The sequence below is a fragment of the Hypanus sabinus genome, chromosome 19, assembly GCF_030144855.1.
Source record: "Hypanus sabinus isolate sHypSab1 chromosome 19, sHypSab1.hap1, whole genome shotgun sequence".
In the NCBI taxonomy this organism is placed as follows: Eukaryota; Metazoa; Chordata; class Chondrichthyes; order Myliobatiformes; family Dasyatidae; genus Hypanus; species Hypanus sabinus.
The window spans coordinates 68,709,637-68,727,331 of NC_082724.1; the positions used below are offsets into that span (position 1 = coordinate 68,709,637).

Below are 17,695 nucleotides of genomic sequence, written 5' to 3' on the forward strand. Positions count from 1 at the left end.
TCTTAGTTCACGCAGGGGCAGTGTCAATTTCTGGATGCACACTCATGAGGAACATCTCCACTCCTAGCCCGTTCACAGATGTGTCCTGCTGAAGAATGTGGCATGGTAGTGTAGTGGTTAGTGCATTGCTTTACAGCATCAGCATTCACAGATCAGGGTTCAATTCCCATTGCTGTCTGTACATTCTCCCCATCACCATGTGTGTTTCCTCTCATATTCTGAAAGATGTACTGGTTAGTGACAATAAGCTGCAGGCATATGCTACATTAGCACCAGAAGCACGATGGCACACACAGGCGCTCCCCAGCACTTCCTCAGAATGTGTTGGTCGTTGATGCAAACAACACATTTCACTCTATGTATCGATGTATAAGTGACAAATAAAGCTAATCTTTAACTACTACGCTACTGCAGGTTGTCACCACAGGAGCACAGCAGTTAGCACAAACCTATTGCTGCTCAGGGCACTAGAGTTCAAAGTTCAGTTCCAGAGTCCTCTGTACATTCTTCATGGGTGTGCATAGCTTTCCTTCAGTTCCATAAGACCATAGACGTAGGAGCAGAATTAGACCATTCAGCCCATTGAGTCTGCTCCACCATTCCATCATGGCTGACCCTGCATACCACTCAACCCCATACACATACCTTCTTACCATATCCTTCGATGCCCTGACTGATCAGGAAATGATCAACTTCCACCTTAAATATACCACAGACACGGCCTCCACCGCAGCTTGTGGCAGAGCATTTCACAGATTCACTACTCTCTGGCTAAAAAAAAATCCTCCTTACTTCTATTCTAAAAAGTCACCCCTTAATCTGAGGCTGTGCCCTCCAGTTCTGGATACCCCCATCATAGGAATCATCCTTGTGAACCTCCTCTGGACTCTCTCCAATGACCATACATCCTTTCTGAGATATGGGACTTAAAACTGTTGACAATACTCCAAGTGTGGCTTGTCTAGTGTCTTATAAAGCCTCAACATTATCTCCTTGCTTTTATATTCTATTCCCTTTGAAATACATGCCAACATTGCATTTGCCTTCTTTACCACAGACTCAACCTGGAAATTAACCTTCTGGGAGTCTTGCATGAGGACTCCCAAGTGTCTCTGCTCTTCTAATGTTTGAACCTTCTCCCCATTTAGATAATAGTCTGCATGATTATTCCTTTTACCAAAATGCATTATTATACATTTCCCAACACTGTATTCCATCTGCCACTCTTTTACTCATTCTTCCAATTTGTCTAAATCCTGCTGCAATTGCATTGCTTCCTCAGCACTACCTATCCCTCCGCCTATCTTTGTATCATCTGCAAACCTTGCCACAAAGCCATCAATTCCATTATCCAAATTATCAACAAACAATGTAAAAAGTAGCAGTCCCAATACTGACCCCTCAGGAACACCACTAGTCACAGGCAGTCAACCAGAAAAGGCCTCCTTTATTCCCACTCATTACCTCCTGCCTTTCAACAATTCCTCTATCATGCCAGTATCTTTCCTATAACGTCATAGGATTTTTTTTTCTTGTTAAGCAGTCTCATGTGTGGCATTTTATCAAATACCTTCTGAAAATCCAAGTAAATAACATCCACTGCCTCTCCTTTGTCCACCCTGCTTGTTACTTCCTCAGAGAACTCTTAACAAATTTGTCAGGCAAGATTTCCCTTTACAGAAACCATGCTGATTTTAACTTATTTTATTATTAGTTTTCAAGTGCCCCAAGACCTCATCCTTAATAATGGAATTCAATACCTTCCCAACCTGTGAGGTTAAGCTAACTGGCCTATCATTTCCTTTCTTTTGCCTTCCTCCCTCTTAAAGAATGGAGTGACTGGTTTTCTCTCACAGTCCAAAGACCTACCAGTTAGTAGGTTAATTGGTCATTGTAATTAGGTTACTGGGTTTCTGGGTAGTGTGGCTTGGTTGGCTGGAAGAGCTTGTTCCACACCGTATCTCTAAATAAATCATCTTTAATCTACTGTGTCATACTGGATGAACAAAAATTCCACCCTACTACAGATTGCAACGGTCAATGTCCTGTGATCGGACGGTGAGAAGAAGGCAGAAGGAGAAGTCAGCCATAATGGAATGGCAGAACAGCTTTGAGGGGGCAACAGTCCTAATTCTGCTCCTATAGCCTTTGGTCTCAGCCACATACCTATTCAAACTTCCCTTAAATGTTACAATTAAACCCACATCGACTACATCCATTGGATGCTTATTCTGCACTTGCACCACTATCTGAGAGAAGAAATTCCCTTCGGATTTACCTTAACTATTTCTCCTCACTCCCTAAACTTGTGACCTTTAGTTCTAGTCTCACCTCTCTCATTAAAGAGGGACGTAAGAAAAATGATGAAAGTAGGTTGGTAACCATTTTCAATTTGGATTTCAGTCAAGCATCTGACAAGGTCCCACATGGTAAGCTGGCCCAGAGGTTCAAGAATATGGGATCCAAACCAAGCTGGCTAATTGGATTTACAATCAGCCTGGTGATGGGCAATTGAGAAGATAATGGGCAAGAAGAGAACCAGAATGGGGAATGGGAAAAGAGAGAAGGGGAGAGAAGAGAACTTACTAGAAATCAGAAAAATCAATGTTCACGCCGTTCGGTTGGAGGGTACGCAGACAGAATACAAGGTGTTGCTCCTCCAACCTGAGTGTGGCAGTAAAAAAAAGCCATGGACTGACATGTCAGAATAGGAAGAGGAAGTAGAATTGAAATGTGTAGCCCACCTTTTGTGGCAGATGGAACAAAGGTACCCAACGCAGCAGTTCCACAGTGAGAACGCACATGGAATATTCTGTCCAGCTGTGGTTACCACAACACAGGAAGGACGTGGTTGCACTGAAGACAATGCAGAGTGAATTCACCAGAACATTGCCCAAATTGGATGACTTCAGTTTTTAAGAGAGGTTAGATAGGCTAGGTATATTTTCCCTGGAGTAAACGTAACCAAAGGATTACATGACAGATGGATATTTATTGATGCACTGCACTTCTATATAATGAAATGAGGTTGATAGAATCTTGATTAGTCAGGGTGTCAAAGGTTATGGGGAGAAGGCAGGAGAATGGAGTTGATAGGGATAATAAATCAGACATGATGGAACTTTGATAGTCATTTTCCCTTGACGGGGGTCTCAAAACAAGAGGTTACCGTGATGAGGGGAAAGGTAAACTTAGGTAGAGGGATAGGTAAATGGGGGAATGGATTAAGGGGTATGATTAGCTTATGATCAATTACCTTATAGGTACCTTATGTTGGTTGCTGTACAGCCAAAAAGGGAACCTTACCCAGCAACAAATGATGTACCAGACATTGTTCCCTAATAGCATTAGGCATAGGTCTAAATAAAGAATTATCTGGTCGCACAAAGCATTTTTGAAGAATAACATAACTAAATAGGGGAAGGACAGCAAGGGGGGGGGGGGTGGGGTGGTAGGACAACGCTGAGGATGTTCTACAAGTCTGTGGTGGCCAGTGCCATCATGTTTGCTGTTGCGTGCTGGAGCAGCAGGCTGAGGGTAGCAGACACCAACAGAATCATTCGTAAGGCCAGTGATGTTGTGGGGGTAGAACTGGACTCTCTGACAGTGGTGTCTGAAAAGAGGGTGCTGTCCAAGTTGCATGCCATCTTGGACAATGTCTCCCATCCACTCCATAATGTACTGGTTAGGCACAGGAGTACATTCAGCCAGAGACTCATTCCACCGAGATGCAACACTGAGCGTCATAGGAAGTCATTCCTGCCTGTGGCCATCAAACTTTACAACTTCTCCCTCAGAGTGTCAGACACTCTGTGCCAATAGGCTGGTCCTGGACTTATTTCCACTTGGCATAACTTACTTATTATCATTTAATTATTTTTGGTTTATTTTGCTATATTTCTACTCTATTCTTGGTTGGTGCAACTGTAATGAAATTCAATTTCTCTCAGGATCAATAAATTATGTCCTATCTTATCTTAGAACATTGGAGAGTGGGGGCAGGTGTCAACATAAAGAACTGAGATTGTATCCATTCTGGTCTTGGCAGAAATAATTATAACTAACCAATAATGATTTTACATCTAATTGTATCTTAGCATGTGATCAAAACTATTCTAAAACTGTATTAACTTGTGTAATTATATTTTTCCTGTAATGATCAATGTAATAAATTGTGTGGAATTGTGTTTCGGGGGAGGGCAGTGCCCGGACTGTCACTTTGGGAGATCAGTCTGCAACTTCCCCCACAGCATGCAGTGAATAAAAAGTGCAGTTTGACTAAGTATCACTTGTTTTATGGTTTTATTGAATTTGTGGTACCTTGCGCTATTGTATCCGATCAATCCGCCTTTGGCGGCAGGGTTACACTTAAGAAGATGAAATTTTATAGGCGATCTGAAGGGAAAGGTCCTGTTTTTCAAACAATAGATTTACTTTGAAGTTTCCAGATAACTTTATTATCTAAGTGTGTGTGTGTGTGTGTATGTGAATATATAATACACACACATACACACACACACAACCCCAAGATTCATTTTCTTGCAGCCATTTACAGGAAAATAAAGAAATGCAATAGAATTTATGAAAAGGTACACATAAACAAAGTGACAAATGCCCCATGTGGTATGTTAAAGGGGCTGTCCTGGTCTCTTGATTCTGCACTCTGGACATTCACGTGCAACACATCCTATACTTAGCTGTCCATCTCCTAACTCGCACCAAGTCCTCTTCAGCCTTCTCCCCTCACCCCTGGCTTTTACACTGGTTGCTATCAATCAACAACTGCTTTAAAATTCTCACTCTCCTATTCAAGTACCCTCTCCATCTCCTCAAGCTCTGACCAGTGACCAATCTGGACAATGGAAGTTTGAGAGGAGGGGATTTCTCTCAGGTCCACTGCCTGAGTAGAAAGAGGCAGCAGTGGTTTGCAGCAACATAACTGAGCTCTGACCAGCAGACAATCCGTATTTGGGATTGATTCGCAACAGCAGATTAAAGGAAGGCAGGGGCAAGTGCAGTGGCCATCATCGGGGTGAACAGAGTCAGAGTGGTGATCCTGAAGCTTTAGATCTTTGAGGTTTCAGTCAAAGAAGACAAAGAAAAGCTCGAGCTTCAATTTATTTTTCCTTCCCTCCTTTATATCTGCTGAGCTAGGGCAGTAGATAGTGAAATGCTGCTCTAGTGGGATGTGGGAAGGCAGGGAGATCTCCGGTGTCCCTGACAACTACTACTGTGAGAAGTGTATCCTCTTGCAGCTTCTAACAATCTGCATTAAGGAGTTGGAGCTGGAACTGGATGAATGCCAGGTCATTTGTGAGGCTGAAAGGATGATAGACAGGACATATAAAGAGGTAGTTACAACCAAGATACAGGACACAGGAGAGTGGGTGATAATCACAAAGGGGAAAGAGGTTAAACAACCAGTGCAGTGTATTCCTGTGGCCATCCCCCTCAACAACACTTTTGATACTGTTGAGGGGCGGGCGTATTGACCTAATAGAGGAAAGTCACAATGGTTAGGTCTCTGGCACTGTGTCTGGCTGTGTGACTCAGAAGGAAAGTGGAGAGAAGAGGCACACGGTGGTGATAGGGGATTCGTTAGCTAGAGGGATGGATGGCAGGTTCTGTGGGCAAGAATGAGATTCCCAGATGGTATGTTGCCTCCCAGGTGCCAGAGCCTGGGAAATCTCGGTTTGAGTCCTCAGCATTCTTAAGTGGGAGGGTGAATAGTCTGATGTCATGGTCAATGTAGGTACTAATGACATGGGTAGGACAAGTGAGAAGGGAGTTAGGTGCCAAGTTAAAGGGCAAGACTTCCAGGGTTGTGATCTCAGGATTGCTACTCATACCAATTGCTACTGAATCCAGAACTAGGAAGATTACATAGTTTAATATGTGAATAAGTAGTTGGTGTAAGAGAGAGGGCATAAGAATTTTGGATCACTGGGCTCTCTCCCAGGGACTGGATTACTCAACTAGTAAGGTGTTAGACGTGGAACTGTGAAATAAGACAGGTATGACCACATTAATGGGGCTACATTACAGACCACTCAACAGTCCGAGGGATTTAGAGGAACAACTTTGTAAAGAGATTGCAGACTGTTGCAAGAAACATAAGGTTATTATAGTAGGTGAGTTTAACTTTACACATATTAGCATCAGTTTCATGGACCCTGTGCAGGTCACAGAGGAGGAGGAGGTGTTTGCTGCCCCAAGGCAAATCAGGGTGAATAAATCTCCAGGGCCTAACAAGGTGTTCCCACAGACCTTATGGGAGACAAGTGCAAAAATTGCCAGGGCCCCAGAGGGATAGTTTAAACATCCTTATTGATAAGAAAGGTACCAGTGGATTGGAGGATAGCCAATGCCGTTCAGCTGTTCAAAAAAGGCTCTGAACAGAATCCAGGAAATTATAGGCCAGAGAGTCTGACATCAGTTCTTGGAAAATTATTGGAAGGTATTCTAAGGGACCAGATATGTCAATATTTGGATAGACATGGACTGATTAAGGACAGTCAGCACAGCATTGTGCATGGTAGGTCATGTCTAAATCTTAGAGTTTTTCAAGGAAGCTAAAAGGAAAGTTGATTAAGGTAAGGCAGTGAATGTTATCTACATGGACATTAGCAAATAATTCGACAAGGTTCCACGTGGGAGGTTGGTCAAGAAGGTTCAGTCGCTCAGCATTCGTGATGAGATAGTAAATTGGATTAGACGTTGGCTTAGTGGGAGAAGCCAGAGAGTGGTAGAAGAGGATTAGAGTGACTAGTGGAGTGCCGCAGGGATCGGTGCTGGGTCCTTTGTTGTTTGTCATCTATATCAAAGATATGGATGATAATGCGGTCAACTGGATCAGCAAATTTGCAGATGACATCAAGATTAGGGGTGTAGTGGACGGCGAGGAATTCTATCATGGTTTGTAGCGAGACCTGTATCAGCTGGAAAAATGGGATGAAAAATGGCAGATGGAAGTTAATGCAAAGAAGTGCGAAGTCTTGCACTTCAGTAGCGCCATCCAGGCTAGGTCTTACACAATGAACAGTGGGGCATTGAGGAGTGGAATAGAACAGAGGGATCTGGGAATGCAGGTACATAATTCGTTGAATGTGGTATCACAGGTAGATAGGATCGTAAAAGCTTTTGGGACATTGGCCTTCATAGAGAAGATGGGATGTTATATTGTATAAGACATTCGTGAGACCTAATTTGGAGTATTGTGTGCAGTTCTGGTCACCTATCTACAGGAAGAATGTAAACAAGGCTGGAAGTGTACAGAGAAAATTTACAAGGATGTTGCCTAGTCTGGAGGACCTGAGTTAAAAGGAAAAATTTAAAATCTTAGGACTGTTTTCTTTAGAACATAAAAGATTGAGGAGTTTTGATAAAGGTATACAAAATTATAGATATACTGTAGATAGGGTAAATATAAGCAGGCTCCCCCCCCCCCCCCCACAGTGTTTGGGTGGGACTATAACCAGCGATCATGACTAAAGGGTGAAAGATGAAAAGTTTAAGGCGAAGATGAGGGGAAACTTCTTCACTCACAGGGTCGTGACAGTCAGACAGACAGACATACTTTATTGATCCTGACGGAAATTGGGTTTTGTTACAGTCACACCAACCAAGGATAGTGTAGAAATATAGCAATATAAAACAATAGATAATTAAGTAATAATAAGTAAATTATGCCAAGTCCATGACTAGTCTATTGGCTCAGGGTGTCTCACACTCCGAGAGAGGAGTTGTAAAGTTTGATAGCTACAGGCAGGAATGACTTCCTATGACGCTCAGTGTTGCATTTCGGTGGAATGAGTCTCTGACAGTGAGGAATGAGCTGCCTGCAGGTGGTCCATGTGAGCTCAAATCAACATTTAAGAGAAGGTTGGATAGATACACGGATGGTAGGGATACGATGCCAGTGCAGACTGATGGGAGTGGGCAGTTTAAATGGTTTCACAGAGTAGATGAACCAAAGGGCCTATTTCTGTACTGGACTTCACGACTCTAATCACCTCCAGACATCAGAGCCCCTTCTGGACTCAACTTCATTTTCATCATCCTGGATTTTCATTGCCCAACCGCTCCACTTATTTCCCCCCTCCTTTAATATTCCCCTTACACTGCCCCACCCCCAAACCTTCATAATAAACACAATGGATTCTGCAGATGCTGAAAATCCAGAGCAACACACAAGATGCTGGAGGAACTCAGCAGGTCAGGCAGCACCTATGGAAAGGAATAAATGTCCACGTTTCAGGCAAAGACCCTTCATCAAATGTAGATTTGATGATGACTTTTTGTCCATTTATTTTTATCTCATTTGGTCCTTTTGCTGCCATGCCTCGATTATTTAAGTGACTTGCCTAAATGTCTCACATTCAAAGCAATTCTGACACCACCATCACCTGCAAAAGCAAGTTTCCAGATATCAATGCTTAAAAAATACCTTTTCCCTTCTGATCCCCTTTGAAGTTCCATCCTTTGTATATCTACCTTCTAGGCAATTTGCAGTCTTCTGGATCCAATATCATATTTTACAACTTCAAGTAACTTGCTTTCTCTGTTTCAGTCATCCATCTGTAATATTAGCTTAGCTCGGTTAATTTTCCCTCTAGCAGTGAGGGATATGCACAGTCTAACTTCCCAGAGAACTGCTTCTGCATTTCACAACTCCGACAACCTCTCATCTGCTACGTTCCTTCCCTGTACCCACTCCCAGTTACTTATTCACCAGATAACCCTGTTTACTCTTTATTCTCATCGTCACCCTGGTTTTACGACATTCCCTCTCCCACACCCTTCCTGCAGCTTCACAAGTTTCTGTTGCCTCATTCCCAGCTCTGACCAAAGCTCCTCAACCGAATAGGAATTTCAGACACGTTCTGTTTCTATTACCAGCATCTACAGTTCCTTTGAGTTTCATTTTCATGTTACAAGGAGGTCCTGGGCACAATTTGTCTTCTTTTGCACATCAGTTTTTAGTCTTGCAAGTGTGTTTTTGTAGATTCTATTGTATATTTTCATTTTTCCTGTAAGTAAAAAATCTCAAGGCAGGATGCGGCATATTTAATTTGCACTTTGACCGAATGCGATCCTGGGAGTGACGTTGTGGAACTCGGCGTTACCTGTTAACTGCAGTCTCCGTAACACACGCCTTTTCAATATCCTTGGGTCTGCCTGAAACTTGGGTGGAGATCCCTATGAGGGAATGCTGCTGCCGAATGGCAAATTCCAGGCTCCAGGAGTACATGCTGAAGGATGTACTGAAATTCGTACAGCCAAACTAAGGTTTTGTGGAAAAAGATCGCAGCCTAGGGCTCCTTCTGCCACTGCACTTAGGTTAGCACTGCAGGATATACTGATCATGACAGTATAAGGCTTCACACTGTTCCCCTTTTGCTATATTTTGTTTTACTATGATAAACTTTTTTGAAATTTAAACGAATCTAAGCTATTCTTAAATGATTTACACAAGAGATTCTGCAAATGATAAAAATCTTGAGTGACACAAAATGCGGAGGAACTCAGCAGGTCGGGCAGCATTTATGAAGGAGAATAAACAGTCGATGTTTGGGGTGAGACCCTGTAGAATCTCTTTCTGAATAATCTCTTGGGAATTTACTGTTCCAATTTATAGGCACGCCTTTCTGATGTGTGATCCCAAAAAAAAGCTGAATTATTTTATGGACTGTAAGCAGGTAATTACAATGTGCTGTTAAAATTTCAAACGATACAGTATTCATTTTCCCCATTTAACCCTCTCAGTGCCAGAATCAGGTTAAATATCACTGTTGTTTATCGTAAACTTTCGTGGCAGCAGTACAGTGTAATACAGAATAATTATGAATTAGAACTTCGTGTGACTGAAGCCCTTTTAAGATAAGACACTTTTAACGCACTTATTGAGACTTTTAAATAGACGTTCGCGAACAAAATCGTTCCTGCCTTTTAGCTATCCGGAGGTTCAGTTACCTCACGGCCTGAAGAATTAGCATGTGTGTGTCTCTCTCTCTCTTAATAATGTTGAACATTTTGATCAGAAGTTTATAAAGAAGCCTGGAGGGCTCCGGAAGGAGGAGAAGAGAGCTGAAGAGGGTATAGGAGCGGAACCTTCCCTACCTGGCTCAGGTAATGCTGTCTCCCGATGAGCTTGCGACTGGTGGAGCTCCTGGCTCCAGTTGTTTCTGGAAGGTGCCGTCCCACCCTTGGACGCCGAGGGCTGGCAATTCACTGGCGATGCTGTGGACTTCTCACACTGAGACGCCCCTTCACCTGAGTCGACAATCCGGAAAGAAACTGGAGCGTCGGGAACAGGCTGTTCGTACCAAACGTTGCCCTCACACCGTCTCACTCACTCTCCAACTTTTTCACCCAGGCAGTTTGCTCTTGCGCCACTTTAACCCCCAATTGCCCTCTGCTGGTAACACTCTGCAATGCGTTCACGTTTCCACCCCCAGCGTTCCGAGAACTTCGCAATGCTGGATTAAAACAAACATTTGCAATGCATAAACATTTTCAAATCGTTTTAAAGCAATGAGCACTTCTCTCTGAAATGCGTTCATTACCGAAAGTGTAATGTGCCCAGAGCGAGATGGCATAATCAGATATTCTTCGAGAACAGCTTCTTTCCCTCTTCAATCAAAACGACCTAGGAACACTAACTCCTTTTTTTACTCTATGTTTGTACTGCAATTCACAGTAATCTTATGTCTTTACTGCTACTGCAAAACATTAACAATTTCACGTCAGATAAGTCAGTGATTCTTGTTTAGGGGATAAATATTGACAGGAAACGGGAAAACATTCCTAGTTTTACTTGAAATATTTTCAGGGATTTTTTTTCACATATCGCCACGGCCCAGCTGACTGAATAGAAGTCTGGCCACACCCCCGATACTACAATGGAGAGCGTCAGTCTAGATACTAGTGACTAGGGTGGGCTTTGTACTCGCCGCCTTCTAGCTCTAAGTGTGTAATTATGCGAACCATCTGTACATAATAAGCAAACAGGGTAACTCTTTCAATAAAGGAACAACAGCTGCCAATTATGCAATAACAAGCAATGCCACAAAATAAGAAAGACAATTTTTTTTTCTTTCCCTAACATTAATTGTGAGTATATTGACTGGTTAGCTTGACAATTAAAACTTTAGACAAACTTCTATAGCTGCTGGAGAGTGTATCCATCACAGCCTGTTTAGTAACTTCAATGCCTTTGAAAACCCTACAAGTAGTGGATACGGTCTCGTCCATCATGGGAAAAGCCCTCCCTGCTGCTGGGCACACCATATAACCATATAACAATTACAGCATGGAAACAGGCCATCTCGGCCCTTCTAGTCTATGCTGAATGCTTACTCTCACCTAGTCCCACCGACCTGCATTCAGCCCATAACCCTCCATTCCTTTCCTGTCCATGTGCCTATCCAATTTTTTTAAGTGAGCACATCGAACCTGCCTCTACCACTTCTGCTGGAAGCTCATTCCACACAGCTACCACTCTCTGAGTAAAGAAGTTCCCCCTTGTGTTACCCCTAAACTTTTGCCCCCTAACTCTCAACTCATGTCCTCTTGTTTGAATCTCCCCTACTCTCAATGGAAAAAGCCTATCCACATCAACTCTATCTATGCCCCTCATAATTTTAAATACCCCTATCAAGTCCCCCTACACAGAGCTTTGTTGCAAGAAAACTGCATCCATCATCAGAGACTCCCAACCACCCAAGCCATGCTCTCTTCCCACTGCTGCCATCAGGGAAAAGGTGCAGGAACCTCAGGATTCACACTACTGGGTTCAAGAACAGTTATCACCCCACAATCATCAGGCTCTGGAACCAGAGCAGATAACTTCACTCAACTTCACTTGCCATATCACTGAACTGTGGACTCACTTTCAAGGATGCCTCATTTCATGTTCTCAATATTTATTGTTTATTTATTATTATTATTATTATTATTATACTTTGGGAAACTGGTCTGAAGTTAGATAGACCATAAGACATAGGAGCAAAATTAGGCCATTCAGCCCATCGAGTCTGCTCCGCCATTCCATCATGGCTGATCCTGGATCCCACCAACCGCCATACCCCTGCCTTCTCACCGTATCCTTTGATGCCCCGACTGATCAGGAAACAATTAACTTTTCCTTTAAATATATGCATGGACTTTGGCCTCCGCTGCAGTCTGTGGCAGAGCGTTCCACAGATTTACCACTCTCTGGCTAAAAAAAATTTCCTCCTTACTTCTGCTCAAAAAGATCACCCCTCAAATTTGAAGCTGTGCGCTCTAGTTCTGGATACCCCACCATAGGAAACATCCTCTCCACGTCCACCTTATCTAGTCCTTTCAACATTCAGTAGGTTTCAATGAGATTCCCCCCCCCCACCCCCACATTCTTTTTTAATTCCAGTGAGTACAGGCCCAAAGCTGAAAAATGCTCCTCATATGTTAACCCCTTCATTCCTGGATTCATGCTCGTGAACCTCCTCTAATCTCTCTCCAAATGACAACACAGCCTTTCTGAGACATGGGGCCCAAAAAGGTTTGCTAGTGCTGCTCCAGCGGGTTTAAACTAGATTTGCAGTGGGAGGTGAACCAGAGGGTTAGAGCAGATAGTGAGGTGGAGGAGGATAAAGGTCATCCAAGAACTGCAAGAATAGTGCATGGAGTAAAGCCAGATCTAACACATAGAGAGGCTTTGAGGAAAGAGAAGCAGAATAAAGGTAGAAGGGCTAAAGTCTGTGTACTTCAATGCAAGAAGCATCAGGAACAAAGGTGACAAACTGAGAGCTTGGATACATATATGGAATTATAATGTAGTGGCCATTACAGAGACTTGGCTGGCATCAGGGCAGGAATGGATTCTCAATATTCCTAGATTTCAGTGTTTTGAAAGGGATAGAGAGGGAGCAAAGGGGGAGGAGGGATGGCATTACTGGTCAGTGATACTGTTACAGCTACAGAAAGGGTGAGAAATGTAGCAGGATCCTCTTTTGAGTCAGTATGGGTGGAAGTCAGGAACAGGAAGGAAGCAGTTACTCTATTGGGAGTATTCTATAGGCCCCCTGGTAGCAGCAGAGATACCGAGGAGCAGATTGGGAGATAGAGTTTGGAAATGTGCAAAAATAACAGGGTTGTTATCATGGATGACTTTAACTTCCCTAATACTGATTGGCACCTGATTAGTTCCAATGATTTAGATGGGACAGAGTTTGTTAAGTGTGTCCAGGATGGATTCCTGTCACAGTGTGTTGACAGGCCGACTAGGGGAGTGCCATACTAGATCTAGTATTAGGTAACAAACTGGTTCAGTTCACAGATCTCTCGGTGGGTGAGCATCTGGGGGACAGTGACCACCGCTTCCTGGCCTTTAGCATTATCATGGAAAAGGATAGAATCAGAGAGGACAGGAAAATTTTTAATTGGGAAGGGCAAATTATGAGGCTATAACGCTAGAACTTGCGGGTGTGAATTGGGATGATGTTTTTGCAGGGAAATGTACTATGGACCTGCGGTCGATGTTTAGTGATCTCTTGCAGGATGTTAAGGATAAATCTGTTCCAGTGAGGAAGATAAAGAATGGTAGGGTGAAGGAACCATGGGTGACAAGTGAGGTGGAAAATCTAGTCAGGTGGATGAAGGCAGCATACATGAGGTTTAGGCAGCAAGGATCAGATGGGTCTATTGAGGAATATAGGGTAGCAAGAAAGGAGCTTAAGAAGGGGCTGAGGAGAGCAAGAAGGGGGCATGAGAAGGCCTTGGTGAGTAGGGTAAAGGAAAACCCCAAGGCATTCTTCAATTATGTGAAGAACAAAAGGATGACAGGAGTGAAGGTAGGACCAATTAGAAAATTAGTTGGGAAGATGTGGCTGCAGGCTGTGGAAGTGAGCGAGGTCCTCAATGAATACTTCTCTTTTGTATTCACCACTGAGAGGGAACTTGATGATGGTGAGGACAATATGAGCGAGGTTGAAGTACTGGAGCATGTTGATATTAAGGGAGAAGAGGTGTTGGAGTTGTTAAAATACATTAGACAATAGGTGCAGAAGTAGACCATTCAGCCCCTCAAGTCTGCACCACCATTCTGAGATCATGGCTGATCATTCACTATCAATACCCAGTCCCTGCCTTGTCCCCATATCCCTTGATTCCCCTATCCATCAAATATCTATCTAGCTCCTTCTTGAAAGCATCCAGAGAATTGGCCTCCACCGTCTTCCGTCTTCCACACCTCCACAACTCTCTGGGAGAAGAAGCTCTTCCTCAACTCTGTTTTAAATAACTGACCTCTTATTCTCAATCCATGCCCTCTGGTACTGGACTCTCCCAACATCTGGAACATATTTCCTGCCTCAATCCTATCAAATCCTTTAATTATCTTAAACGTTTCAATCAGATCCCCTCTCAATCTCCTCAATTCCAGCATTTACAAGCCCAATCTCTCCAATCTCTCTGCATAAGACAGCCCTGCCATCCCAGGAATCAACCTAGTGAATCTACGCTGCACTTCCTCAATTGCCAGAATGTCCTTCCTTAAACCTGGAGACCAAAACTGCACACAATATTCCAGGTATGGTCTCACCAGGGCCCTGTACAAATGCAAAAGGACATCCTTGCTCTTGTACTCAATTCCCCTTGTAACAAAGGCCAACATTCCATTTGCCCTCTTCACTGCCTGTGCACTTGCTCATTCACCTTCATTGACTGATGAACTAGGACTCCTAGGTCTCTTTGCATTTCTCCCTTACCTAACTCTACACTGTTCAGACAATACTCTGCCCTCTTGTTCCTGCTTCACATTTATTCACATTGAATGACATCCGCCAAGTATCTGCCCACTCACCCAGCCTATCCAAGTCTCCCTGTATTCTCCTAACGTCCTCTTCGCATGTCACACTGCCACCCAGTTTAGTATCGTCAGCAAACTTGCTGATATAGTTTTCAATGTCCTCATCTAAATCGTTGACATAAATCGTAAAGAGCTGTGGTCCCATTACAGAGCCCTGTGGTACCCCACTAGTCACCTCCAGCCAGTCCGAGAAACACCCATTCACTGCTACCCTTTGCTTTCTATCTGCCAACCAGTTTTCTATCCATGTTGAAACCCTGCCCCCAATGCCATGAGCTCTGATTTTACTCACCAATCTCCTATGTGGCACCTTATCGAATGCCTTCTGAAAATCTAGGTACACAACATCCACTGGCTTACCCTCGTCTAACATCCTTGTTATACCCTCAACAAACTCCAACAGATTAGTCAAGCATGATTTGCCCTTGGTAAATTACTGCCATCAAGATGTGCCACTATTTCGTCCTTAATAATGGACTCAAGCATCTTCCCCACGACTGACGTTAGGCTAACGGGGCGATAGTTCTCCGTTTTCTCCTTCCCTCCCTTCTTGAAAAGTGGGATAACATTAGCCACTCTCCAATCTTCAGGAACTGATCCTGAATCTAAGGAACATTGGAAAATGATTGCCAATGCATCTGCAATTTCCTGAGCCACCTCTTTCAGAACCCTCGGATGCAGACCATCTGGACCCGGGGATTTATTAGCCTTCAGTCCTACCAGTCTACTCATCACAGTTTCTTTCCTAATGTCAATCTGTCTCAATTCCTCTGATACCTTATGACCCTGGCCCATCCATACATCTGGGAGATTGCTTGTGTCCTCCCTGGTGAAGACAGATCTAAAGTACGCATTAAATTCTGTTGCCATTTCCCTGTTTCCCATAACAATTTCTCCCAATTCATTCTTCAAGGGGCCAACATTGTTCTTAACTATCTTCTTTCTCTTCACATAGCTAAAAAAGCTTTTGCTATCCCCTTTTATATTCCTGGCTAGACTGAGCTCATACCTGACTTTTTCTCTCCGTATTGCTTTTTTAGTTATGCTCTGCTGTTCCTTAAAACTTTCCCAATCATCTGTATTCCCACTCATCTTAGCCCTGTCATACTTCTTTTTCTTTAATGGAGGTACGGTAGGGTCCTATAAGAGAATTTTAGATAGGTACATGGAGCTTAGTAAAACAGAGGGCTATAGGTAAGCCTAGTAATTTCTAAGGTAGGGACATGTTCAGAGCAACTTTGTGGGCCAAAGGGCCTGTATTGTGCTGTAGGTTTTCTATGCTTAGCATCGAGGGAACACTAGTGTGTTGCACAGTGTAAACACTGGAGAACAGCACTGAGCATGCACCAGGGTGCACTGACAAGTCAACACCGCAGCGCAGCACCAAGCGAACACCGGAGGGCAGCACTGAGCATGCACCAGGGTGCACTGACAAGTCAACACTGCAGCGCAGCACCAAGCGAACACCGGAGGGCAGCACTGAGCATGCACCAGGGTGCACTGACAAGTCAACACTGCAGCGCAGCACCAAGCGAACACCGGAGGGCAGCACTGAGCATGCACCAGGGTGCACTGACAAGTCAACACTGCAGCGCAGCACCAAGCGAACACCGGAGGGCAGCACTGAGCACGCACCAGGGTGCACTGACAAGTCAACACTGCAGCGCAGCACCAAGCGAACACCGGAGGGCAGCACTGAGCACGCACCAGGGTGCACTGACAAGTCAACACTGCAGCGCAGCACCAAGCGAACACCGGAGGGCAGCACTGAGCATGCACCAGGGTGCACTGACAAGTCAACACTGCAGCGCAGCACCAAGCGAACACCGGAGGGCAGCACTGAGCATGCACCAGGGTGCACTGACAAGTCAACACTGCAGCGCAGCACCAAGCGAACACCGGAGGGCAGCACTGAGCATGCACCAGGGTGCATCACCAAGCCAACAGTACAGGGCCACACTGAGAAAGCACTGGAAAGCAGCACCACCTTGACACTTCCTCCCCTGGGCAACTGCAACACGTAGCCCGTGGCCTAGGCCTATTATTCGCCACAGATAAGGTAATCCAGCATCCCTGTTGTCAGTCTCGCCAATGAACCAGTGAATCAGACACGCAGTATTCTACATTACCAATGTCCAAAAGGGCCTTGTGATCTCAATAAAAACATCCAAGACAATCACTTGTACCATCCATCTTCCTGGCACAATGGTACACAGCAAGTACAAGCAACAGTACAAAGGTGCGCAATAATTCTAGCTCCATCACCGTGGAGCAACTCACTGATGGGATAATCCTGCAGTACTTGATGTTCTTAATTCCAGCAGTGACTTGCGATTTAAGAAAAACAAAAGCACCTTTGATTGGATCCAAAGAGTCTGGTGGGGAAGGTGCTCAACAACAAAAGGCTGTATTCCACCAGGGGTAATGACTAAATGGGAAAGGTTATGCGTAAATAAAAAAATGTGTTTACAGCACCGAATATATCAACCAAATGACACTAGAATGTAAAGAGTATTGCACTGCATTTAATTCTTTTGTGTTATTTATTATGAATAAAGTTTAGTTTTGGAATAAGATATACATTCACTCCAATATAACAGATAAATTGGTTTATTATTGTTACAACGTACAGTTAAAACTTTGTTTTTTATGCCATCCTTATAGATCACTTCATCACACAGTACAAGGTCAGTATAATTGAAGAGCAATAGTAGAAAGCTGAATCTAGAGTTGCAGTTACAGAGAAAATGCAGTGCAGCTAGACAATAAAGTTTAAGGCCACAACCAGATCTTTTCAAGTTCAATTTCAAGTCTAATGTTGTCTGATTGTACACATACACAAGCAAA

General features: G+C 43.8%; 1 protein-coding gene across 5 annotated transcripts in view; it reads right to left on the reverse strand.

Annotated features, from left to right (window-relative positions):
• Window positions 1-10,822, reverse strand: part of mst1rb (macrophage stimulating 1 receptor b) — a 318,451-nt gene extending 307,629 nt beyond the window's left edge. For 2 of the 5 annotated variants that reach the window (XR_009506864.1, XM_059944603.1), the window contains exons 1-2: window positions 10,566-10,820; window positions 10,120-10,478 (exon numbers count right to left, since the gene is read on the reverse strand). The gene's annotated coding sequence lies outside the window, so the exon portion shown is untranslated. Of the gene's footprint in view, window positions 1-10,119; window positions 10,479-10,565 lie in introns of all 5 variants that reach the window. The other 3 variants (XM_059944606.1, XM_059944605.1, XM_059944604.1) reach the window with 2 other exon arrangements.
• Window positions 10,823-17,695: the final 6,873 nt, after the last annotated feature.